The sequence below is a fragment of the Sorex araneus genome, chromosome 6 (assembly GCF_027595985.1).
Source record: "Sorex araneus isolate mSorAra2 chromosome 6, mSorAra2.pri, whole genome shotgun sequence".
NCBI classification, from domain to species: Eukaryota; Metazoa; Chordata; class Mammalia; order Eulipotyphla; family Soricidae; genus Sorex; species Sorex araneus.
The window spans coordinates 114,332,829-114,359,174 of record NC_073307.1 but is presented as its reverse complement, the minus strand read 5'-3'; the positions used below and the strand labels follow the sequence as shown (position 1 = coordinate 114,359,174).

General features: G+C 45.5%; 1 protein-coding gene and 1 pseudogene across 2 annotated transcripts in view; both read right to left on the bottom strand.

Moving 5' to 3' along the window:
• The window catches only part of TEAD1 (TEA domain transcription factor 1), a 280,154-nt gene extending 261,840 nt beyond the window's left edge, over window positions 1-18,314 (bottom strand). For both annotated transcript variants that reach the window (XM_055142566.1, XM_055142567.1), the window contains exon 1: window positions 18,070-18,314. The gene's annotated coding sequence lies outside the window, so the exon portion shown is untranslated. The remainder of the gene's footprint in view (window positions 1-18,069) is intronic.
• Window positions 18,315-25,402: 7,088 nt separating this feature from the next.
• LOC129405938 (ras-related protein Rab-4B-like) lies at window positions 25,403-25,822 on the bottom strand (annotated as a pseudogene).
• Window positions 25,823-26,346: the final 524 nt, after the last annotated feature.

Here is a 26,346-nt window from a genome sequence, read left to right as displayed (position 1 = left end):
ACTGGCCTCTGCTGAAATGAATTTTCCCACCACAAAAGAATTGAGACTCTAAAGCAAAGACACTTTGCCTTTTCACTCTCTTCAAGAGAAAAGAGGGTCAGAGAGAGCGTATAGGGTGAGGCAGTTGCCTTGCAGGTGGCCAGCCATGGTTCCATCTCCCACACTGCATATGATCCCCTGAGCACTGCCAGGAATGACCACTGAGCACAGAGCCAGGAATAAGCCCTGAGCACCACCTGGTGTGGCCCTAAAACCAATAAATAAATAAACAAATGGAGATGCTATGGGAAGAAGTACTTGTCACTGTAATCCGTGTCTACCGAGTGACAGTGATGACAATCCTAATTATAATCAGCAGCTCCTTTTTATAGGACACTGACTTGCTGCCAAGTGTTGTGCTAATCCGTAGTCAAGTCTCACTAAAAGCCAGTGGGAAGGCATATCCGTAAAACGCCCATTTCACAAGGCAGGAAAATGGAGTTCACTGGGAAGAAAAAAGGAGTTCACATTTAAGGAGGTCAATCAAGGTCACAGAGAGGTGGAAGAAGTGAAAGAATAAGGAGACTTAGAATGAGTTAAGTCTTTTCAAAATAGTAACAATCTTACTAACTGTTAACTCCAGAAGCCAAAAGATTCAATACTCTCCAGTGTTAAAGATAGCAGAACAGAAGTGGTGCTATTCTGATGACCATTTTTGGTGAAACCAGAGGAACTGCAGGGACAGAGTCTCTGAGACCTCAAAGCAATGGGAAAAGAATCAGGGTAAGGGTGTGTGTGTGTGTGTGTGTGTGTGTGTGTGTGTGTGTGTGTGTGTGTGTGTGTGTGTGTGTGTGTGTGTGTGTGTGGTGTATATTATGTTATTGTGTGTTTATGTATGGGGTGTGTGTGTGTGTGGTATGTGTATGTGTGTACGTATGGGATATGTGTATGTGTGTGTGATGTGTGTATTGTGTGTATATGTATGTATGTATGGGTGTGTGCATTATGTGTGTATTTGTGTATGTCTGGGATGTGTGTGTATATGTGTGTGGTGTGTGTATGGGGTGTGTATGTATGTATGTATGGTGTGTGTATGTGTGCATATGTGTATTGTGTGTGTGATGTGTGTATTATGTGTGTGTACATGTGTATGTATGGGATTTGTGTGTGTGTGTTCTCAGTACGAGAATAGAAAGTATGAAAGCAAAGGGGTAATTGTCTGAGGGAAGAGAAAAACAATTCAGAAGGAAATCCAGCAAGAAGGCAATCTGGGGGAATGCTTAAAACTAAACCCAAAGGAGGAAAATGGGCAAATAAATGAGCTCCTGTCAGACTGGAGCATTCAAGTCAGGGCAAAACCCTCAGGATTTTAGACAGAGAAATAGACAGCAGATGCAGCAGGAAACTTCAGAAGAGACTGGGATGGAGGAGACAACACAGGTCTTCAGGTGCTTGCTCTCATGCAGCTGACGCTGGCTTCATCCTCGGCACTCCCGGCAGCACAAAACCGGAGTAGACCCCTAGCAACACCAGGTACAGCTCCCACCCCCTAAATAAAACAACAAAACTCAGAATGGACTGGGGAAACCACTGGAGAGTCTCATGGTGGACAATTCATGGTCATATCTCATCATATTTCAATTAAAACTCATATCTAGGGAAGTGTTATTATCTTTATCATTTATCAGATGGGGAAACTAAAGCCCAGAGAAATAAAGTAACTTACCCAAGATCATAGCAGAACTGGGACTATTAGGGCACTAGAGAGAATACTACAAAGTGGGGACCAATTGAAATACGAGAACAGCACTTGGAAATGTCAAAGACTAAAAGGGACTAAAAAAGGAGAAAGTGGGTACTGAGAAGTGGGTGAGAAGACAAGAGCAAATGACGCAGAAACTGCTGACCCCTTTGCCCAGTCTCCACAAGGAACACAGGAGGAAAAGACGGCATCCACCCCGTCAACTCGCACCATAGCCAACCAGGATGTCAGAGAGACAGCGCGCCTGTTGCAAAGCCCCTAAGGTCTTTGCCTGATGATGAAGGACAGCCTGACAAACTGCCTGCACCCTCCACCCCAGCCACTGCACACCATCTACGAGTGTGAGACATACTTTCCAGCCACTCCCCTGGGTGCCAAGGGGAGAAACCCACCCCATCTCCCAGGTTCTGGAGAACTCCCACTGCCAAGGAGTGAAGTCAAGGTCATCTCCCTAAACCCAGGGCCAGGCCATTTCCATATCCAGGCCTGCAGGGTGGTGGGGGGGCTAAGTTAGCTCTGACTGCCTGCCAAGAGAGCACATTCCAAAGGAAAAGCAGATAAACTGGCAGGTCTGGTTCAAGTTTCCAAACCACATCAACACCCACCCCTCGCCCCCTACTCCCCCCACCCCCCACACCCTCACATGCACACCTATAGAGCAATGCAGATCCACCCCGCCTTTAGCAGCACTGCCCTCAGTATCAATGGCTCGCAGAACCAGTCTGAGAGGTAAAAGGTTGAGAACTGAAACCAAAAGGAAACATGAATCTTGCCTCCTCTCACTACCACAAATGAACAGGCTGGGACAATTCTACTAGGAAACACTTGCCTGGATCAAACCCAACATGTGAGGGCCTTAGTCACATGTTTTTTCTGAAGACAGAGTAAAATGTTCTGTGGCCAACAGGGACATCGAGCCGAACAGGGCATGCCTCCTTCATGGGTCAACACACCTTTGCTTCAGTGTCCCCATGAAAAGTGATTTAATATGCCATCTTGTAGCTTGTATGTCTTGTAGTTTGTGTGACTTAATATGCAATCTTGTGGTTTTGTATGCAGTCATGTAGCAGCTAGCAGCTATAGTGTCACAGATCTAAGAACTGGCTCCAAACATTGGCTCTCATCAACTGGATGTGTGATCTTGGAGAGATTACTGCCTCTCTGAGCTTTACTTTCTTCTACTACAAAGGGAGATCTTGTTTAAATGAGGCAACAACACAAGAATGGGTTGCAGAACAGACAGACAGCCTTCCTTTCTTATCCAAATTCTCTCCTCCAAGAATTAGCACTACTAAAAGAAGAGGTCTGTCAGAAGTTAGGCACCTCCTCCACAAACCTGGCTTAGGGAGGGGAGAATGACTCAAATGACAGGTGCTCTAGGACCTTTCACCCAAAGGCGAGGGCGCACTCATTTTATCTCTTTAATCTAAAGCTAAATATTAAAGCAGGAGACAGGGGCAGGTGGCCCAGCCTAATCATCCCAAAAAAAGAAACCGAAAATTTCTAAGTGACTTGCCCAAGGTGGAGGGTGGGGGGAGTTAACAGCTGGGGGTGTCCAACCCAGGCATCTTCCCCAACAGCTGGAGATGGGGGAACTAAGACAACAGCCCAGGGAGGACCCTCACTCAAATAACACGTCCCCCATGAACTATCCTAACATAGCAACATCCATCTCTCACCCGGGAAGGGCGTCCAAGGAGCCCAAACACCACTGCTTCGACCAGACTTGAAAAAAACGCTGTTAGACAGAGCTACTGCCTAAAACACATGCTCAGACAATGGAAACAGTCGGTGGGGTCAAACACAGACACCGGCAATCAAAGACACTGTCATCTCTACAGTTTCCTTTGTTTTGGGCCAAATACTAAAATGTCTTTAAGTTTCTGAAATTCCATCAATTGCCCCTACCTTTTTTATATTTAAAAGCAAACACACACACAGTCAATAGAACAAAGATAAGCAAGTTTGGGGGACTGGAGTGATAGCACAGCGGGTAGGGCACTTATTTGCCTTGCACGCGGCCGACCCGAGGTTTGATTCCCAGCATCCCGTATGGTTCCCTGAGCACCGCCAGGGGTAATTCCTGAGTGCAGAGCCAGGAGTGACCCCTGTGCATCACCGGGTGTGACGCAAAAAGCAAAAAAAAAAAACGAGTTTGAGACCTGGGAACATCACAAGTATCAAGAGCACAGGTTGTGAGGCTGGAGAGGAAGACCTGACTTGCATGCAACCAACCTGGGGTCAATCCCAATAGGGCACTGCTTATGGTCCCCTAAGGCCCTCCAGGAGTAAGTCAGAGTAAGCCCTGAGAATCAGGTGTACACTCCCTATACCAATCCTCCAAAAGGAGGATGGATAAAGAGGCACTTAAATTAAAAAAATAAAAAGCACAGGTTATAAAATACAATCTTTAAGCCCCAAATTTCACATAGTATAAAACTTTCAGGATTCCCCTGGGGAAAGCTATTTAAATTAAGCTTTGCTTGTCTATAAGGAAATGAACCAGCACTGAATCATGCCTATGAATTATGAGAAACCTTTAAAAACATTATTAGCTGATCCAGAGAACGGCAGACAGTTTGTTTAAAACAATCTGAAACTAGTACAGGCTCACAAGAAAAGTGGTTTACTGAAATTCACTTTCATTGTAGCTTTGGTCTCAAACACAGCCTGGACACACCTTCAAGAAAAACAGTGTCTTGAACTCAACACCACAAAGGCAGCCAACCTGCCAGGGATTTTTCGCTCATGCTCAATTAAAAGGTATCAGTTTTCTCAACAGTTTCCTATTAATAGGACCAAGCAGTTTATTGTCCAAACATGTATATATTTAGAGTAGAAGAGGATGCCATTAAGGATTACACCCAAATGGGCAGCACTGCACCAGGTAAACAAACACTACCAGGAACAGTAAAGGACAAGCCACTGGAAAACACAAATGGACAAATGGATAAGAGTAGGCACAAAGAGTATGAGGAAGGCAGTCAGCATCTGGTGGAAGAACACAGGAATAAGGTGATGGGTGTGGTATGTTATTGTAAGCCAGAGAGCTTCATCAATAAAAAATATTTTAAATAGAACACAGGAATAAGAGCAAGCTGCAATTAAGAGAGCCAGGCAGAACAAAGTATGTGAAACTTGGAGTTTAAAGTAATCTGACTTTCTCTTCATTTTATTTACTTTAGGGGTTGGGGGATTATACCACATCTAAAAGTACTCAAGGGCTACTCCTGGCTCTGTGCTTACCCCTGATAAAATTCAGGGAACCATATGTGGTTCTGGGGATTAAATTTGCATCAGCTGTGTGCAAGACAAGCAACTTACCTCCTATACCATTTTGATAGCCCTGTCCCCATTTTAAATCTATTTACAAATCAGGTTCACAGAGAGAGAGAGAGAGAGAGAGAGAGAGAGAGAGAGAGAGAGAGAGGAGGGGGAGAGAGAGAGAGAGGAGGGAGAGAGAAAGAGAGAGAGAGAGAGAGGAGGGGGAGAGAGAGAGGAGGGAGAGAGAAAGAGAGAGAGAGAGAGAGAGAGAGAGAGAGAGAGAGAGAGAGAGAGGGAGGGGGACAGGTCAGGTCTTTGGCACCCCATATGGCTCCTCAAGCCTGCCAGGAGTGATTCCCTGAGCACTGAGCCAGGAGTAAGTCCTGAATACTGCCAGGTGTGACCCTAAAATGCAAAACAACTAAATTCAGTAACTGACTTGTGACCTCCTGGTTTCTCTTCCTTAAGATCTCCTCCTACTTTATATTCTTTAAGATTAAGTTCTCATATCCATTTGGGGTTTTCTGTCTATTGTCTTATTGGTTTGGGTTTGGGTTGGTGGTGATCTGGGTTTGGGTTTAATTTTAGAGGGGATTTTGTTGGTGTTGTGTGTGTGTTTGTTTTAGTATCATTTGTTTGGTGGCCATACCCCACAGTGCTTGGGAGCTGTTCTCAGCAGAGCAGATGCAGGAGCCCTTTGCGGCTTCTCCCGTGTAGTTTCTCTCCTGCACCATTTAAAGCTCTATGGTGGTTAACACACCTAGCCTTTATCAGAAGTCATTTCATGGCTGACATTATTCTTTCTAAAGTTAAAAAAAAATACTTCTTGGGCCCCTCATTGCTAGCCAGGCAGCTAGCAGAAACAAACTCATAAGATTATTGTTCTCAACTATCCATCTTCATAACTTGACCAGAAAAACAAATGTACATACATGGCAAAGTATTCTGAGGATGCCCTGAGTGCCCTGTGACACTGCTCAGGGTCGGTATCTTATTTGGTCTGTCATATTCTCCACATACCATAAAACTCACCCTCTTTGAGTCCACAGCTCACTGTCTTTCCACAGACTCCAGGGTTTGTATATCAGAGTGCTTAAATTTACCCACCTCCTCTCTCCAGCTGCCTGCCTGCCTCTCCATTACCAAGAAAACTACTCATCTCCCTCAACAATTCCAATTTTAATCTTTAATTTAAAGAGTGGGAAACTCATTAGCTAAAATGCAGTTCTATATGCCCTGATTAAGAGGCAATAGGAGAAATCAATAAAATGCAAGCAGGCTCCATTCCTGCTTCCATAAAGCTATGGTAATAGTTGAGGTTACTCTCCAGGAATGCTCCGGCCTAAAATCCTGAGCACAGTGGCACAATCCAAAGCTAAGCAGGGAGCCGCGCTAAAAAGAACCACTGTAGGGCATCTTCCTTTGTTCTGTGCTATAATATCTACAAAGGACTTAAGCTACCCACCAAGTACCTAGGGACAAGTAGACACACATTCTAGATTCACAAACATTCTCTTAAACATGCAGCTGCATTGGCAAGGGCACAAGCTGCCATTCACACGTAAGTGTGAATTATTACTTGAGTTACACAGAAGGTCCAGAGAAGCCTGGTGAGAGGGGAAAGGTTTAATTCCAGACCTGCCTTTGAACAGCAGTCACACCTGAAGACCTAAGTTACCACTATTAAATCTTGCCACCTCCCTTTAACAAAACATCAGCCCCATGTTCCAGATGCAGAACCTGAAGACACAGGAAAGTCAGGCAACCTGCCCTATTGCCCTCTGAACATATCAGAAGTTCAAGGAGCAGGGCAGATGCGCTTCTCTTGCACTATCCGGCAGTGCACATGGTCCCTGCACACTGCCAGGAGAAAGCCCTGAGCACAGAGCCAGAGTTCTCAGGACTCAGAAGTGAGTCCTGAGCACCCCTGGGTGTGGCCCCAAAATAATAACCAAATAAAAATTTATACATTTTTTAAGTGCAATGGGGCATCAAAGGTAAAGGGTATTTCTATGCCTTTTGTTCTCTTATCCCTGAAACTCGATGCTATAAGACCCCCAGTGTGTAGAGTCCACCGTGGCTTTGAGGGCAGGTCTAGGCGCTGCACATAGTTTCTGTACGAAAAGAGAAGTTCCAAGGTTTTAAGAGATAGTACAGCATGTAAGGAAATGGTCAACCCTAGTTCGATCTCTGGCACCACCTATGTATGGTCCCTTGAGCACCGTCAGTAGCAATCTGTGAACACAGTGCCCCTGAGTTCTGCTAGGTGTGGCCCATATCCAACTTCCCAGATAGACAGACAGAAGACAGACAGACAGACAGACAGACAGACAGACACACACACACACACACACACAATAAATTCCATGTAACTACTTTAAAGAAGACTCTTCAAAACCAATCCAAATTTAAGAGTGTGGCTTTCAAGCAAAAACCTATAGAGGAGGTTGTCTCTTGGGTGGGCAAAGGTGCAACATGCGACCCACTTTGTGAAATAGTTCCACTTAATTTGTGCAGCTACACCAATATGTTTGCCAAAGGAATGACCTCAAATATTATGCATTTACTGATGGATTTCCTCCATTTTAATAGGGGAAGTGTGGCTCAAAGCGATTAATGGCCAAGGAGTTTATGGGATGTCTGTCTCTGGAATTTCAATCTCTGCATGAGACCAGAAGTCCAATTCCACTAAGTAACTGCCCCAACTCTGAGTATTTTAGGGGCACTCACTGTCTAAGCTAACCTGACAGGAAATTCATGAAGACCTGGTAGGCAAGATAACCCATGAAGTTGTTATTTACCAAACACTTACTATGTATGTGGCAGATAGAAGGCATTTAGCTGATATTTACAGATGGGGGGCACAAAAGCTCAGAGAGGAAGTAATCTGTCCAAGTCCAACCAGTAAGTGGTTGGACTAGGGTCTGTCCAATCTAAACCTGAGTTTTAAAACCTATGTGATTAACTTGCCTTTTCCCAAACCAGTACTGGGAAACTTCCGACTCCCCCAGTCAACTCATTCTCACCCTCCCTCTGCTTCTCAAATGGGAGTGTGGATCTATACCAGCTCATGACGGGCAATAAACCTTCTTTGCGGCTAATGATAGGTTGAGTTCTCTATTCTCCACAGTATTTTGGGGTAGGGGGAGGAGTGTTGTTGTTCTTTAAAGAAAAAACAAAGAAACAACTTCATTCAATTTCCAAAATAGTATATGAGACAGACAGAGAGAGAGAGAGAGAGAGAGAGAGAGAGAGAGAGAGAGGTGGGAGGAGAAACAAAACAAAATTCTTTTCCTTTCAAACTCTAACATCACAGCTCTTGGAAACTTCATGAGCACTTCTCCCATGATGTGATGTTCCCCTTTATTTGTACAGTGTACAGGGAAATTCACGTTCCAAAATAATACAAATGTGTAAAAAGATGAAGCCTCTCCCACTTACCCGTCCACTCCCACAAAACAGCCCTGTCAACTATGTAAAATCTCAGGCCAGAGCTGGAGCTCAGCAGTGGAGCATAGGCTTTGCATGTGTGAAGCTAGGGTTCAATCCCCAGCATGGGGGAGTGTGGGGTGGGAGAGGGGGAAAAGTTGTCTCCCATATCCTCTTGGATAAAGACAAGAGCATGCTTCATAAAAATCTCACCATCTCTCAGAAACTGACTATTTCTTAGATGCAGCATGGTTTTATTTCTAAGAAATATGATTGCAAAACAAACCACACCAGAATGCTTTCTTATCACTTGGAAATCATACTGTATACATATTGAACTTTTTTTTCACTCATGTGTCAATCTTGCACACACACAGAGAAAAATATAAGCAAAATAAATTGGGAAATATATACCTAAATGCAAATTCATGGGAAGTTCGATTATCCATCCTTTCCCACAAATAACTAGCCTCTTCATTGGAAATACTGGAGGGGGGGCGGGCTGAGAAATCGTGCATGCGGTAAGGTGCTTGCCTTGCATGCAGCCAACCCAAGTTTGATCGCAGGACTACATATAGTTTCCCTAAGCACTGCCAGTAGTGACTTCTGACTTCAGAGTCAGGCACAGCCACTGAGCACCTGATCACCTACAGGTGTGGCCCACCCCCCACTGTCACACACACCCCAGCCAGAACAACTGTATTGGTGACAGTAAGAGCATGGTTAGAGATACTTGCATCGACAGTCAGGCTTTTCTTGTCTATGTTCATTCTATGGTATTGATGAATCTGAGCAACATCATCATGAGGCATGGTCACCATGCTTGTAGGATACACCTCAGCTTCAAAAATGATCAAATATGGGGGCAAATTGGTTCTTGGAACTGATGAAACATGAGAGACACTTTACCACATTATGATGTTCTCTCTGCATGCTGTTTCCCCCAGCTAAACTGTCAACTTCCCAGGGAGTTCTGCTGATCTTCAAATTCTTTGCATACAGAAGTACCATAAATGCCTCAATGTCCAAGGACCCGCAGCAGTTTCTTGCAAAAACTGGGAGCATCTGGATTTCCAAATACTCAAGATGGAAAGAAAAGATGTCAGTACATGCCATGCCCTCCGCCCCACCCCATGTGAAAGGGTTCTCTCACTCTGCATGGGCAAGGGAGCTCAAATAAGGGGCTCCAAGATTACCCTCACTATTCACAGAGTAGAATAACCTCTGCAAGCAGCCAAAGGGGAATCAGCCCTTAAACTCCCAGTGGTGAAAGCCAAGCCCCTTCTGGAATCCCACCTAGGAACAGAGTCTACACGACAGGGGGTAAATGATGAGAGCCCAGCACAGACGGACATGTGTTCATTTTATTGCTTCTCCAGCTTAGAAAGATGTAACCTTAGTTTTGCGTGGTGTGCTTTTATTATTTGTTTATTTATTTTGCTTAAAAACAGATCAAGAACATCTCAGTGACCTTCATAAAGGTGGAGTATTTATAAATACTTCATAAAGTATTCAAGGTATACTGTCATACAAATCGCAGGAGAGGAAAAAACCCATTCTGAGTTAGGTGTGCTGGCCAATTCAGTCTGATCCGATCTGAGGATAAAAATTATAGTAGTTAAGTCAATGGTTCTCAGTCAGAGGCAGACACCACCACTGTGGAGTCTCTTAGAAATGCAGAAGCCTTTCACCTTCCCTAATCCTCTTGATCTCTTGGGGCAACGACCAGGCCTGGGAAGTTTCTCAGAGGCTGTAATACACATGCTAGGTAAGACCTATGGGTAGGCTACAGACTGGCTCCTTACAACTGTGGGGTCGTGACCCCAGATGGGTTTGCATAAACACACGTGGGGGGTTCTCAAGAAATGTGCCGAACAATGGAAGGATTCTAAATGTGCAAAAACAAAACATTAATTCAAACTAAACCACCTAATGAATCTGAGGTGTTCCTTACAAGTGCTCGACCACCTGTGGTGCATTTCTGAGGGCCAAGAGGGATTGGGGAAGTTTAAGAAGCCAGGGTAGAGAGGCCTTCCGGGATGGGGAAAAGACTCCACAGGGCTGAGTCATGAGTCATTCTGAGGGGCCAGATCCAGATCGATTATACAGTGGGTAGGGCACTTGCCTACCCTACCAATTTAGGTTTAATCTGGGCATCCCATATGGTCCCCCAAGCACCTCCAGTAGTAATTCCTGAGCACAGAGCCAGGAGTAACCCCTGAGTCTCACCTGGTGTGGCTCAAAAAAAAAAAAAAAAAACAGTCATTCCGAATTTTTCATGTAAGAGGATTCACGTACTGTAAGTTGCAAATACCAATGTCAAAATGTGGCAGAAGGTGGATGAAAGCTTATAGATAGGGCGGGCTGGAAAGGGGCAGTTTTTCCTTGGCATCTCCGATGCTTGACACACATTAGGAACGCAAATGTTTGTGGAATGAGATTCACCTGGCTAAAAAAACACAGTGACACACTTCACCAAATGTCCACTGAGCCGCCTCATGCGTGGAGACGCCCAATATTTGCATCACCACCTCAGGCAAGAGTTAGTTCCCTGTCAACTGCCCCAGCATGAGATTTTACATTTGTTTCAGCTTCACTGGACCTGAGCAGAGGTCTTCTACAAACATGTCCCTCTTTAACAATTTCTAGTCTTAAAGGAAGCGGGTTCTTACCTCCAAATTGCAAACACCTACCCTGATTTTCAATTATACAGGTGGTTAGCATTTTTACATTTTTTGATTAAAATCAAACTCAAAGGTGAAAGGAAATTATAATTTAAGCATAACTAACCTCAAAATCATAATGAGCATAAGCCTTATCATTAGTATTTAAAACAAAAGCAAATTTTGAGCTATGTGGGTTTTTTTCCCCCCTTACAATAGAAAATGCCATTCAGTAACCTCTCTGTATTTCTTTCCATGGAAATACCTGGTAAGTGTCCCAGATTTCAAGAGGATGCTGAAGGCTTCCTCAGCTGATGGAGCTCTTTCAAACTCCAACCACCATTGTCTCCCAGAGGCTTTGAGATGAAAAGACAGCGAGAGAGGGTTGAAAGAGATTCCACCAAAGGAAGCATCGCTTCACAATGGTCTCAAATCAGCCAGCCCCCAAGACACCCCCAGCACAGTGAGGGTGATCTGAAAATGAAGCATATCAAAATGCTATTGATAAGCTAAATTAGCAGACAGCTTATCTGAGGCCACATCTGCCATATGGTGCCCCAACTTCTGCTGCCTGTTGCTGCCACAACAATAGGCACGCCTTCCCAGAGAGCGCCACTGGAGAGAAACCGGGCAGCAGTGGCATGTGGGGTGGCTACTGCATTACATTTTTATTTTGTGCTTTTAGCTTATGCCTCCCCCTATCCAAAAGAGGAGCTTGAAACACACACACACACACACACACACACACACACACACACACACACACACACACACATCCAATGTTCAAAAGCACACGTCAGCGGCAGAACACATGCGAGCACACCACGTGTGTGCACGTGTGTGGGTACACATCAGGTGCACAGAGAGAAAACCAGATGTCAACTTCAGAAACGGAGCTGCCTGTGGGGGAGGGGGAGCCACCGCAGGCTCCCAGTTAGAGCTGCAGGCAGACAATGCCCTTTTCTCAAAACACTCAGGCCGGGCGGCCTTGGGGAGTGGCTATTTAAAACACTTGGCTCCTTTTATTTCACCACCATGGAAGTGAATTCGGCTCTGAAGTGCCAGAGCAAATGAAGTCATTTGGTTTCCACAGGCTCCCTTTGCATTTTAGCAGTAGAAGCCAGACTGGACGAAAAGTCGGAAGGTCCAGTTAAAAGTTGTTCTTTCTTCCAATTAAAACTGACTCCACAGAGGATTTGGTGCCTGGACTTCATTATCGTCTTTGAAAAAAGACACTTAGATCATAGAAAATGTTAAGGGTACTGGACCCAGTAAGGAAGAGTGTCAAAGATGACCTCTCCATAAAATGCCATCAAGGGTTAGTTGGTATAAAAAAATATATATATATGGTGATTTGCCAAATACACTCATAAGATTTCTGCATTTCCTTCTATTGCCTTGAGTTTCGTATCTATACAGTTATTGTATCACTGATGGTAACAAAACATTCATTTATTGGGGGTTGGGGGGTGGAGACCAGGTAAAAGACACCAATTTTAAAAGAGAACTCAGCAACACGCAGCATCTGGTTATGTAAAAATGTGCAAAATGAAGATGGTCTGGATATAGTGCAGACCAGGGGGGAAAGTTACCATTTTCCTAATACTCAGTTCTAGTTAACTATTATTGTGAGGCAGTCATTTCCTCCCCCCAATTATCCACACCTAAGCAGACAACATTCTTGGATGAACTTTTCAAATTTTCTTAAACATTCTCAGTACCAAAAAAAAAAAAAAAATCCCAAACCTCCTTTCAAGTTAAATTGCGATTGCACTTGGACTCTGTCCAAGAGTGGAGCTGAACTGAATTATGATAATTAGAAAGCTGTGCCTGTAAAAAAAGCAGCATAGTTCATGCATTTTTTTTAAAAGTTCATGCCAAAGAATATAAGTTCAATATGTTCTCACATAATTAACATTTCCCACCATTAGCAGCAGTTTTTCAGTTTATATATCAGTAGAAACAACAGCACACGTCATTGTTGTATAGTTCCCAGTAAGTGGCATTTCATTCACTTTAGACTTGTATCAAAACCTGTCAGATGTCAGAAGAAACCAAAATTTCTCACTGGGTGTTTTAACAGGTTCATTAACAAATTCTCTTTTTTTTTTTTTGAGGAGGGTGGAGGAACACCTGACAATTCTCAGAGGTTACTCCTGGTTGTGCACACAGAAATCACTACTGGAAGTGCTCAGGGGATCATATGGGATGCCAGAGATAGAACCCAGGTTGGCCATGTGCAAGGCAAGCAATTTATTGGCTAAACTGTCTAGTTCCCTAAATTCTCTTTTCTTTTATACCCATTTTCCAGTACTAAGCCCTAACCTTCAAACTACAACTGGAGTAGAAAGCACTGCATCCAAACAGAAAATATTTATTTTAAATAACTGGGGGGGGAGGGAAGAGTGGGAGCAATACAGTTAGCATGGACTCATCCTTCAACCTGCTAAAATATTAGAAAGGATACCCCCTTGCCTGTCCCAATCCAATCAGAAACAAGACACCGGGGGTTTCAGTTAGCCAATGCTCTGAGACTATGGAAAACATTTTTTGAGAATCCTTCCAATCATGCTAAAAGTCAGTGGACAAATTTCAGGCAAAACAATTCAGGGCAAAAACAAAGGGCAAATTTCAAAGTTCCAAGTGACCCATTCTATAACAAATACCATCCTAGAAACCCACCCTTTGGGGCACGCTCTCTGCCATGCCTGAAATAAAAATACACCAATTAAAATTCCCTCACCCTGCCTCATCACAAAGCTCAGATAGATCTATAAAAATGGTTGCATTTCAAATGTCAGTTCAAATATGGATCAGAATCAAAGACATTTCTGATGAGAGGAGTTTTAAGATTGAAGACTATCAATAATTCACAAAATTTTTTAAAAATTAAAATATTTTGGTTTAAATCGCTTTAAAACAAAACACACATCCAAACTCTCCAGATATTTAGATTGATACATTCTAGCATGTCCAAAACTATCCAAGAAGATGATCCTGAATTTCCCAGATTCAAAAGAATAAAGTTATTAACTGAAAAACAACAGGTTCCAAAATTGGTATTTTAATTGGCTATTTTTAAAAGCCAACCCTGAAGGACCAGGGATGGACCTGAATTACTTGATTTTATCACCCTTGTGAATATGAAAGAATGTAAGACATCACTGAATTGCTCAAACATGATTTGGGATCTAATTTAAATACCACAAGATAATCTGTGGCTTCTAAAGATAAAATTTTAAAAGGCGCCCCGCAGCTCTAAAAGATTACTCCAGCCATGGGTCAGCCCTAAGTAGTTGCCAAGAGCAGGGTCTAAGTTTGTCAAAGGGGAGTAAGCTAAGTATACACTTTTCTTGCCGAGTTTCTCTGCAGTTTCAGTCACTGAATCCTCAAAGGGAAGGAAGCATTTATCAGCAGAGAGATGAGTCCCTGATTTTCTTTCAGTTCTACAGAAAGCTTTGGACACTTGCTCTGGCCAATATTCTTCAGTATTTCGAGAAAACACTCAAAAAGTTTCATCTCTAAACAGATCCTACCTCCAAGTGAAGCTTGCACCCAAGCAATTTTTTTCCTCCTTTTAAAATCTATTTGGAAGTAAATAACATGCTTAAAATAAGTTTAAATGTGCTATCTACTGCCTGCCTGTGAACATGGCTGTTTTACATGTTTTACATATATGTATCACACATGCAGTTATTTGCACCAAAATTTTAAGTGATAAAACACAATATTCATTTGCAGGCAGTATAATTATGCTCACAATTAACACATATTAGCACATGAGATTAAAGAGGAGTAATCCCACAGATACACAGGTTCTTAATACAACTGCCATGGATCTGTAAATTAATCCATTTCAAGTATCATTAATGGCACAGCTCATTTCTCTAAGGCCTATCAAGAAACTGGGCTATACATTCTGTATCTCTGTTACATCTTTTTCTACTGAAATTTTAACTACAAATATAATCTAGACACCAATGATAAACTACAAGAAGATTTTCTCCAATTTTCTCATTAGGAAAAAGTCCTTTAACTTACACTTGCTGTTTTACATGGTCAGGACCAGCAAAATTCAAAATTTATTAAAGACTGAAGCTCAAACAACAACAAAAAACTTCTTTCTGATGACTTGCCTTTCCTTTTTTCCAGTCCCCAAATAAGTGAATAAGTAATGAATATATAATTCTTGCAATACAGGGGAAATGAAGAGGGAGAGGAGAAGGAAGCTGACTTTCCAGGCTGTATCCCCTTCCCACGCAGGCACATGTGTGTGTGTATGCGCGCGCGCGCGCACACACACACACACACACACACACACACACACACACACACACACACACACACACACACACACCCTTACTTGTAATTAGTTTGCTGCTGGGGCACAAACTGTACACAGTCCAAGGAAGCACTACCTCTCGATGAGAAATTCATTTCTATTTGGCTCAAATTCAGCTTAGCTGCCCTCCCTCTTTAAATTAAATTTCATTCGGTATACGTGTGGTGAGTCCTGGTTTATGTTTTGGGAAAAAGAAAAAAATTAACTTCCAATAATCTCTCTCGGGCATGTTTTCTGGATCGAGTCCTATTTCTTACTTTAAAGAGATCACACAGAGAAAGAAGTCTATGAGAGATTCCTTTTTAGATTTTCACAAAGTGTAAAAGGCAAAATGTCACACTGATTTCCTTGTCTCAAACTTGAGAAAATGAAAAAAATACTATTCTAATGTACTACTAACCCTGAGGATAAGGTAGTACTTATTATTAGTGAACTATAAATAAAATGGTTTTACACTGGTACTTTTATACCATCAGCAACAACTAGTAAATGGATATCGCTTATCAGGTTTTTCTTTTTCTTTTCTTTTTTTTTTTTTTACACCAACAGCAAATAAAAGAATTGTAAACTCTGTTTAAAACCTGAAACCTGAGAGTTCAACACGGAGTTGTACAAAGAAATACTAAACAAAAATATCTGTGACCATTTATGGAAATAGTGAGATTAGAAAAATAAGCCTTTCCCTGAAAAAAAAAAAAATCAACAATCCCAAACCTCGATGTTGACAAAGGTTCAACTAATCCATCTGTCTTTCCCGAGTCACACTGTTATTAGTTCGACTATTTCCTTCTAAAGAGGAAAGAGCCTTACCAAAGTTGGATCTAAGACTAGCCCTTCTATGTATTCAGATGTGCATGAGCCCCAAGACCCTCCTGCTCACCCGGCACCAATCTGACCCTGACAGGATAAAACACTAGACCAGCTTGAATTCACTACCCCAACCACTGCCTCTGGTACTACCCAGGGGAAAGAAAGCCACTGAAGAAGAGAGACCAGCAAGATCTACAGAGAAAAGGGAGCAGTCCCGCCTCTGACAATACCCAATATGGGGGGATGATAGCTGGTGAGGAGAAACATCCATCTATCCAGGTATCTAACCTGCAGGCCCCAGACACACCATGAGCCATCAGATCACTGCAAAGGTCCCTAAACAATACAGGTGTAGGGTGGGAAATTAAAAACACGTTGGGTGGGTTGTCCAGAACAGAATGCGTTCTATTTCCCTGCAGCGTCTCTAGCATTTTAAACATCTTTTCTTACTATTCTGAAGCCTGATAGTTTTGCAGACTTCATCTGTTTGGGGCTCTATGATCTCTGAGGCAGTGTTTTTAAAACACCGGCTTCTTACACTACCTACTCCTGGAACATCATCTGTCCCTAAGTTTCCAGTGCTTACTGAGGTCAATTTTCATTTCTGCAAATCACAGGCAGCCACTTGCTTCTGAGAAGTTAACAAGCCTCCTGAGAAATGCTAGTGGCTGGCATTTCATTGTTTCATAAATATTTTTATACAGTGACACCACTCAACTTTAAATAAATCTTTAAAAAGAAAGACAATTAAAGAGCAAAGAAAATTAAGATCTGGATTTTATTTACTTTCGTGGGGTGAGAATAAGGGAGGTGTGAGCCTCCCATTGTTTTCAATTTATTAAAAATGTTGCTTCAATTAAGAAAAATACACTTTTTAAAAAAAATCATAGAAGTTGAACTTCTTTAAAGCGGGCCTCTGGAGTTTTTGAAAACAAGTGTTGCAGATAGGAACAAAGACTAGAAGTGCACCCTGATTTTTCCCCCTCTCCTGGGGATCATTTCTCTTCCAATAAACAAACAAATCCCCCAGTATTTCCTACCGAAGGGAAGTTTTCCAGGGAGAGCCTCCTCCAAGGTTTGGTGGTAAGAGCGAGTCAGTCTTTTTTGGACACAATGTTTCTGCTGACTCCTAAAAATTTTCCACTTGAATGTGCAATGAAGCGGCGGCGGCGGCGGCGGCGGCGGCGGCGGCAGCAACAGTCCTGGAGAAGCGGCAAAGACGGCCGTGCCTCCTTTCATCTTAGAGCAGAAGGAGCTAAGCCCCCGCCAGCAGCACAAGTCGGCGCAGACCCCCAGCCGGCCTCGGGGGACCCCGGGCGCCGGTGCGGCCGGGGAGGCGCAGTTTGGGGGGGGGGGAGGTTATGGGGGGCGGGAAAGGAGGTCTGGCCGGCTGCGGGCTCCGAGGCGGCGGGCGCGGCTCTCCCCGCCCGCGCTGGCTCCGAACTTCAGACCAGTCCTAGGAAAACCCGTGCAAAGTGCCCGGGGGTGCGAGGGGGCGACGGGGGTGCGTGCGGCGGCGCGCGCGGGGGGCGCCTCCCGGGCCGCCGACGGGGGCCGCCTGTTGCCGCGCGGGCTCCGCAGCGCGCGGCCCAACTTGGCGTGCGGGGAAACTCGCGCGGCCGCGCCGGGCCGCTCACCTTGAAGGGGGCGCGGAGAGGCGGGAGCGGGGGGGTGCCCGGCCCCGGCCCCTCCGCGTGCCCGCCCGCCGCACACACAAAGCCACGCCGGGGGAGAAAGAGCGGCCCGAAGCCGACGCGCGGCCGGCCCCCCGCCCCCCGGCACCCCCGGGACCCCCCCAGCAGCCCCGCGCGCCAACTTACCTCGGCGAAGACAGCGGCTGCGGCGCCCGGCGAGTCCGCGGCAAACTTCGGCGCCGCTTTCCCCCGCCCTGCGCTCGGTGCCCGGCGCCCTCCCCGGCTCTCCCGGTCCCCGGGCTGGGCCACCCCACCCTGCCTAGAACCGCTCCTGCCCCGGGACCGGCGAGGCGCCGCGCGGTGCTGCTGCCCGCGGCTCTGGGCGAAGGTGGACGGGGTGGTGGGGCGCGGGGGGCTGCGGGGGCAGCGGGGGCTTCACTGCATGGCCTGTCCCCGGAACGCGGCCGCCCCGGGCCCGGGCCCCGCCGCGCGGACTGGCCCGCAGGGTGGAAGCGAGTCTGCAAAGTGCTTGGTGGGCGCCCGCGGCGGGCGGCGGGGCCGCGGCGGCGGCGGCAGAGGCTCGGCTCGGCTCGGGCGGCGCGGCGCGGCGCGAGCGATGCTAAGAATGTTCGGAATGAGGACAGGAATGAAATGAACGCCAGGACCGAACTCGCTCCGGAGGGGTGGGGCCTCGGTGACGTCATGCGGCCTGCCGCCCGGGGCCGGGGGCGGGGCCTGCCGCCGCCGGTGACGTCATGGGGATTCGGGGCGGGCCGCGCGCGCTCGGCCTCGCCGTTGGGGCGCGGGCTCCCCGCGGACGGCCGGCGGGGCGGAGTCCGGGCGCCCACGGGGGAGCGGAGCGCGCGCGGGCGCCGCCCTCCCGCCTCCCGGCTCGGGCTCCGGGCTTTGTCCCGAGCTGGGCGGGGCGGGCGGCGGGAGGGCGGCTCGGAGGTGGCGGCGCCCGCGCCGAGGACTCGGCAAGCCCCGGGCTTCGGATCCTGCGCTTCTCTTGCTCCGGGACTCGCGAAACGCGCGAGGCGGGGCGCAGAGAAGTTTCTTTTCTCCAGATTCAGGTAGTGCTTCATCCCGCGCGGCGGACGCCTTCTCCGGCTTCCCCCGCCCGCCGCCTGTCTTTCCCTTCTCTTCCCACTTGAATCGAAGTTCGGTTCAAGTCGGCCCTTTGGCGGGCCAGGAAAAGCAGCAGCCGCGCAGAGAAAGGGTGGCTGCGGGACTCCGAACTACCCTGCCCTGCTCGCACGCTCTTCGGCGCCCGCCCGGAGAAGTTCAATGCACGCCTCCCGGCGGCGTGCACTTTTCGAGAATACTGGAAAGCTCCCTAACTCCCTAAGTTTTAAAATGTTTCTTCGCATCACTCACTCTCTGTGTGTGTATGTGTGTCCGCCTGGAATAAAAGAATGAATCCAACATTCTCTTCGGAGGTGCCGATGAGAAATGGACAGTAGTAGAACTAGTGGGTAAATCAGACATTAGCTGAGGGCCAGAGCGATAGTACAGCGGGTGCTAGGGCGTTTGCCTTGCACGCAGCCAACCAGGTTCAATCCTGGGCATCCCACAGGGTTCCCCCGCCCCGCCCCCCTCAACCCCAGCACCACCAGGATTGATCCCTGAGTGCAGAGCCAGAAGTAAGCCCTGAGCATCATCGCCCGATGTGGCCCGGGGGAGGGGGGGAAGGGGGGAAATTAGCTGAGAGAATTTGACCCTATCTAGGGGGACAACAGTCTTAAGTCTAGGATCCCTGAAATGTAGGATTTCACTTCCATCAAAGTAGCCAAGCATGGAGTGGGGGGCCGTCGTGCTCAGTGGGTCGAACATGTGTCTAGTATATGTGATGCCTTGAATCCCTAGAGCCCCAGAAAAGGAAGGGAGGGAGAGAGGAGGAGGAAGAAGAGAGGGAGAGATCTTTCTAGGCTACTTTCTGTCCTTTCCAGTTGGGTCCTCAGGATGAATAATGGGCCCCAGGAATCCCTCAATATGAATGACTGGGGGTTATCCAATGTGACTTTCTATGGTACGTTTTCTAAAACCAACTTTTACTAATGTATTTTCAGTGCAGTTTTTGTTGAGTTGGAGGTTCACCTGCAATTTGAAAAGATACAGAGTAATTCTTTGTTAACATTTTCCAGTTTCTCCCCAGTGGTCATCTCTCCCAAAACGTTAATATTATCATGGAGAGATAGTCCTAGGGGTTAAGCAGTTGCCTTGCCTGTGGCAAACTCAGGTTGGAGTCCCACCAGAAGTGATCCCTGAGAAGAGTGCCAAGAGTAAACCCTGACCAGCGCCAGGTGTGACCCTGAAACAAAAATCAACACCCCCCCCACACACACACACACACACACGCACACACACAAATATCACAATCTGGAAAGGACAATATCATCCACAGATTTAATTCACTCACATTTCCACAGTCTTAAACTCATTTTTCTGAGTCTATATTTAGTTTTATACGTTTTTTTCCACCATCAGGTACTAACACATTTAGCCTTAGTTTGCATGCAATAAATAATACAAAATAATATTAGACCAGAAATGGTACTGCAGGTAAGGTGCTTGTCAACTCAGGCTGGTTTCGCAGCACCCCACATGGCCCCTTCAGCCCTACCAGGAGTGATCCCTGAATAGTCAAGTGTAGAAGAGGAAGAAGAGAAGGAAGAGAAAGGAAAAAGAAGCAAAGAAGTAATACAGTGGAAAAAGCATCTGTGCACAACTCACATGGGTTCAGTCCCTGCCACTACATATGGTCCCCTGAGCTTTTCCAGTAGTGATCTCTGAGTGCAGAGCCAAGAGTAAGCCCCAGCACCACTGGGTGTGCCCCCCACTCAAGAAAGAAAGAAGGGAGGGAGGAAGAAACTACAATGAGAATCACAGTAATAACTCCCATCACCTTAGAATTGTTTTCTGGAAATAGGAAATTTGGAAAGAGTATACAGAGGGATCAAACCCCTCTCAAATATATTTCAACAAAAACAATTTATATTAGCCAAAAAATGTAAGTGAGGAACCAGAGTGATAGTACAGCAGGCAGGGCACTTGCCTTGCACATGGCCAATGTGGTTTGATCCTCGGCACCCCCTTATATGGTCCTCTGGGTCCCACCAGGAGTGATCCCTGTATCCATTACCAGGAGAAAGCCCTGAGCACTGTTTGGCATGACCCAAAAAAACAATAAATAAGGAAATACATACATAAATACATAAAATAAATGAAACAGCAATCTACTTGATAAAAAAATCATGCTGAGAAAGAAACTCTGAAGCAGCCCAAAGCTGAGCAGTTGATTTAGAATTTACCTCTAAAAAAAAAAAGACCTTGCTTCAGTAAAATAATGCTGTGACATATTAAAAATGATGATGCTTTTTATCTCAGTTCTAATAAAGTTGAGCACTTTGTCTTACGGTAACAAAAATTAGTGCACCCACTTTAGAAAACTTTGCTATCATCTATGGAAGTAGAAGGTACACATACTCTATGGCCCAAATGTTCAGTTTGTAATGCTCCCAAGAGAAATTCATGTACAGATGCACCAAAACATAAGGAGTGTTCATTGCGCATTTTGTAATAACCCTAAACAAGAAACATCCCAAATATCCACTAATGGTAGAAAGGATCCATGAATAGTGGCATGTACATACTATGGAATATTTTACAGGGTTAAAAATGATTAAAGTATGGCAAAAGCATGGCTGAATGCTAAAAATGATTAAAGTGTGGCAAAAACATGGCTGAATCATATACATGTATGTATATATGTATACTAAGGGACTGGGCATAAGTATCATGGATAGGGCTCTTGTCTTGCATGCAGCTGACCCAGGTTTGGTCCCCAGAATCCTATATGGTTCCCTGCGCCCTGCCAAGAGTGATCCCTGAATTAAGAGCCAGGAGTAAGCCCTGACCACAATTGTGTGTGTCCCAGCAAATTAAAAAGTATATGTACCTCCAGACCTGAGGGACTGGAGCAATAGCAGGGTAGGGTGTTTGCCTTACATGCAGCTGACCTGGGTTCGATTCCCAGCATCCCATATGGTCCCCTGAGCACCGCCAGGGGTAATTCCTGAGTGCAGAGCCAGGAGTAAGCCCTGTGCATCGCCAGGTGTGACCCAAAAAGCAAAATAAATAAATGAATAAATAAATAAATACTTTAAAAAAGTATATATACCTGAGTAAAAGCATGAAATAATCTTTGGGGACTGGAGAGAGAGTAAAGGGGATAAAACCCTTGCCTTGAACCCAGGTTTGATTCCCAGCACCACTTATGGCCCCCTGAGCCCTCCAGTAGAAATGCCTGCACACAGAGCCAGGAGTAAACCCTAAGCACAAACCCCTCTCCCCAAAACAGTCTTTGATATAATTATGTTCGTATGAAGAAGGAAAAAAACTGCAAAATTTAATAATATTAAGGACATAAAGGGCAATGGAAAAACTAGACCCAAAGTTTTAGCTAGCTGTGAAGGTAATGAAGTAGTTTCCAACAAGTTCATGGTGGACAACTGGCAAAGTTATATTCTTCTCTGATTTATGTGGATATTCTATATAAGTACATTGAGTTATGAGTTTGCTTTAAGCATTCTTTTAAGCATTCTAGGTATACATTAAATTTAAAATTTTAAGTTACAAGTAAACGTTCAAAGAGAGCCCCCAGTAGTCAAACGCCTACCCTATGTTGATCTGGTCTGATTCCTATTCCTTCTTGCGTTTTAATCATCCAATCAGTAGGCTTCATTCCCTCTCTCCCTGATCTCCAACTCCTTTCTTAGTTGGGCACTTTCCATTGATTTTTAAGCATACAGTGGCCACTCCCAGCATTAAAACAACAACAAAATGTCATCAACTAACCCTATCACCCCTAGCCACTATCCTCTCTCTTCCTTGACACAGTTAAACAACTGAAATGAGTCTTCAGAGCCTCCCTATCTCATCTCCTACCCTTCAGCCTCCTTCAGTTCATCAAATCTGGTGCCCTCTTAGCTCTTGTAGCTCCACGTGGCTTTCACAGGGTCCTCTGTCCCTGGCATTTTGTACCATTTGACAAAGTTGGGCTCCCTATGACAATCTCCCTTTTTCAATTTCCTAGTTTTCTCCTTCCTTATCTGACTATTTTTATTACATTCTCCTCTAGTTGTCTGTGAAATGGGTAGGTTCAGTGGATTGTGCACCCTCCCTGGGTTCTATCCCTGACACAACTGAGTCAAAATAGCTGTAGGAACACCCCTCACCACCACCACCAAGCACTGAGCTGGGAGTAGCTCTCAGTAGTAGTAATCCACACTACTGGATGCAGGCCCCTAAATAACAAATAAATGGAAACTGGTAGTTCTGGAATCTAGGTTTTCTTCTATTCTCACTTTTATATCCCATCTCCAGCCAACTGGCTAATTTGATCACTTTGGTTTCAATTACTATTTGCTATTGTCTTCCAAACATGTACAATATAATCCATACCTCTCTTAGAACTCTAGATGTATTTACCTTATTACTTGATTGATAATATCATCTTAGTATTTCAAAAGTATGTCAAACAACTTGACTAAAACCATAAATTTCTGGTGTAAAAAGGAACCTCACTGGGTTTTAACAACTCCAGAGAATGCACCAAAAACCTAGATGCTGACTTTGATATATTCCCATGGGCTGAGTGTTCTACCAGATTTAGGAAAAAGTCATTCTATGGACTCCTCATGACCTAACCCCTCTCTGCCTTGTCACGCATCTTGCACTTCTTCGAAGTCCTGGCTAATTCTAAGTTCCTTACATGTATCACTTACCTTCAGGCCCTGTTTGTATTTGTGCACTCCTGGGTGAGACTTTTCCTCTTCTTTATCTAGTGTAATTCGTCACCTTTTATTAGCTCAGGTGTGATTTCATCTGGTAAGTAGGTCTTTTCTGATGTGATCATGTGATTTCCTAGTGTTGCTTTTTAAAAAGTAATAATGCTTAAGAGATTCCCAACTCAGTACCCCCCATCTCTGAAAGTAGACCAAAAGTTTGAAGACCTCATCCCTTTGATATGCAAATCCTTAGGTCATTGGAGAGGAGAAACTGAGGCACCACCCAGATGCTGAAATCTAAAACCCACACCCAGAGAAGGGTGGACCCCTCAGGAGAGAACAAGCTGCAGAAGACTCTGAAAATATTGATCAATGTGCAAAGGATGAGATTATTTATTTATTTATTTATTATTGGGTTTTTTTTTTTTTTTTTTTTTGCTTTTTGGGTCACACCCGGCAATGCACAGGGGTTACTCCTGGCTCTGCACTCAGGAATTACTCCTGGCGGTGCTCAGGGGACCATATAGGATGCTGGGAATCGAACTGGGGTTGGCCGCATGCAAGGCAAATGTCCTACCCACTGTGCTATCGCTCCAGCCCCCAACCAGATTAATTTCTATGTATGCAATAAATTCCAGAAAAAAACCCACTTGAAGGAATTGTATAACTTCCTCCCAAAAGTCATCCACTTTTAGAAGGATGTAAAATACCTAGTCCTGATAGCCAAGTTACAAAACAAAACAAAACAAAACAAAATAGTCTTATTCTACTTCAGAGAATCTCATGTCCTTTCCTGAATATGTGTTTCTTCTCTTCCTCTCTCCTCTCTTTCTTTCTCTGTCTCTGCCTTCCTTCCCTCCCCTCCCCTCCCTCCCTTCCTTCTTTCTTTCTTCTCTTCTTCTCTTCTTCCCTTCTTTCTTTCTTTCTTTCTTTCTTTCTTTCTTTCTTTCTTTCTTTCTTTCTTTCTTTCTTTCTTTCTTTCTTCTTTCTTTCTTCCTTCCTTTCTCTCTCTCTCTTTCTTTCTTTCTTTCTTTCTCTCTTTCTTTCTGTCTTCCTTCCTTTCTCTTTCTCTCTTTCTCTCTTTCTTTCTGTCATTCTTTCTTTCTCTCTCTCTCTTTCTTTCTTGTGTAAACAATGTTTTATGTGGGCAGTGGGGCCTGGACAGACTTCCTGACAATGAACACATACCCCTCAGTGGAAGGTTGGGGCCTTACCAAGCCTGATCTCAGGCTTGAACTCCATTTTGTTGTTGTTGTGGTGGTGGTGTTTTTTTGTTTCTTTGCTTGCTACACTTAAAGGTCTTCAGAGCTTTCTCTTGACTTTATGCTCAGGGGTCATTTCTGGCAGGGCTTAGCAGACCATATACAGCGCTGGGGATTGAACCTGTGTGAAAGGCAAACTCCCTGTTTACAAGGCCCCGTTCATGGAGAATTTTTTTTTCACTCTTGGGGAACTCTTTTTGTATGGTTAGGAGTTCAGGGGAGGCAGGGGTCAACCAAGACAGAGGGAGCAACAGCAGGTATAGGGTCCCTCTTCCCCCACCTGCAACGCTGTGGCTCAGTCTTTCCTCAGCCAGGCCCCACCAGGCCAGGAAAGAGGGCAGGTGGGAGCACAGCTTGTCCCGGGGCAGGACAAGTGGGAGAGGTGAGGGGCAAGGCCTCTGGGGCCTGTGTGCGGGCCCCAGCCAGAAGGCAGGGCTCCTGGGGATGAGGAGAGCCAGTTCTCAGGTCTCAATGCTTGTGCCCTCTGAGGCTACGGCAGCTGGCACAGGGACAGTCCCCACCCTGGGTGCCGGAACCCTTCCTCTCGGGATCCAGCTCACCCGAGTCCATCTTGTTTAGGATGGGACCGGCACACTGCAGGAAGGCTTCCTCCCGGTGTCCGCGGATGAGAGCTCTGGTTTCTAGGAACACAAGCTCCTTCTCCTGGGCAACACGGGAGGCCTCCAGAAAAATGACCTCATGCCCTAGGGCCAGGTCCTTGTTGCTGCAGGGGATGACCATGATGTTGGGGTCTGTGGTCAGCGTGTGCAGCATCCGCCAGCCAGGCGGCCAGGGACTTGTAGGCTGGTGATGTCCTACAACAGCAGGGCTATGTCCCAAATCTTCACTGTCTTCCCCTATCTTGACTACCCAGGACCCAAACTCCATGTCTAACAGGAGTCCTGGGCCATGATTCGGAGGCGATGGCTCAGCCCTCCACTCCAGGCTGCAGCTGCGGCCACTTCCCTACTCCTGGGTCCCAAAGCCACCACTTTCTCCTCCACCCCACCCCACACACAAACCCCCATCTTCTAGGTAATTTCCACTCACTAAAAACTATTGTGCTTCACTATTTCACGTTCTCTTGAAAAAAAAAATTTTTTTTTTTGGCTTTTTGGGTCACACCTGGCGACACTCAGGGGTTACTTCTGGCTCTGCACTCAGGAATTACTCCTGGAGGTGCTCAGGGAACCATATGGGATGCTGGGAATCGTACCCGGGTCATCTGCGTGCAAGACAAGAGCCCTACCCGCTGTGCTATCGCTCCAGCCCCACTAGTCACTTTTCATGTGTTCCAATGTTACATGTGGTAGTGGTGACCATATTGGTGGTCAGTGTCTATATAGGATATTTGTATCTTCATGGAAAACTCGACTCATCAGCAGTGCCAGACACAGAGAACTCTAGAGAGT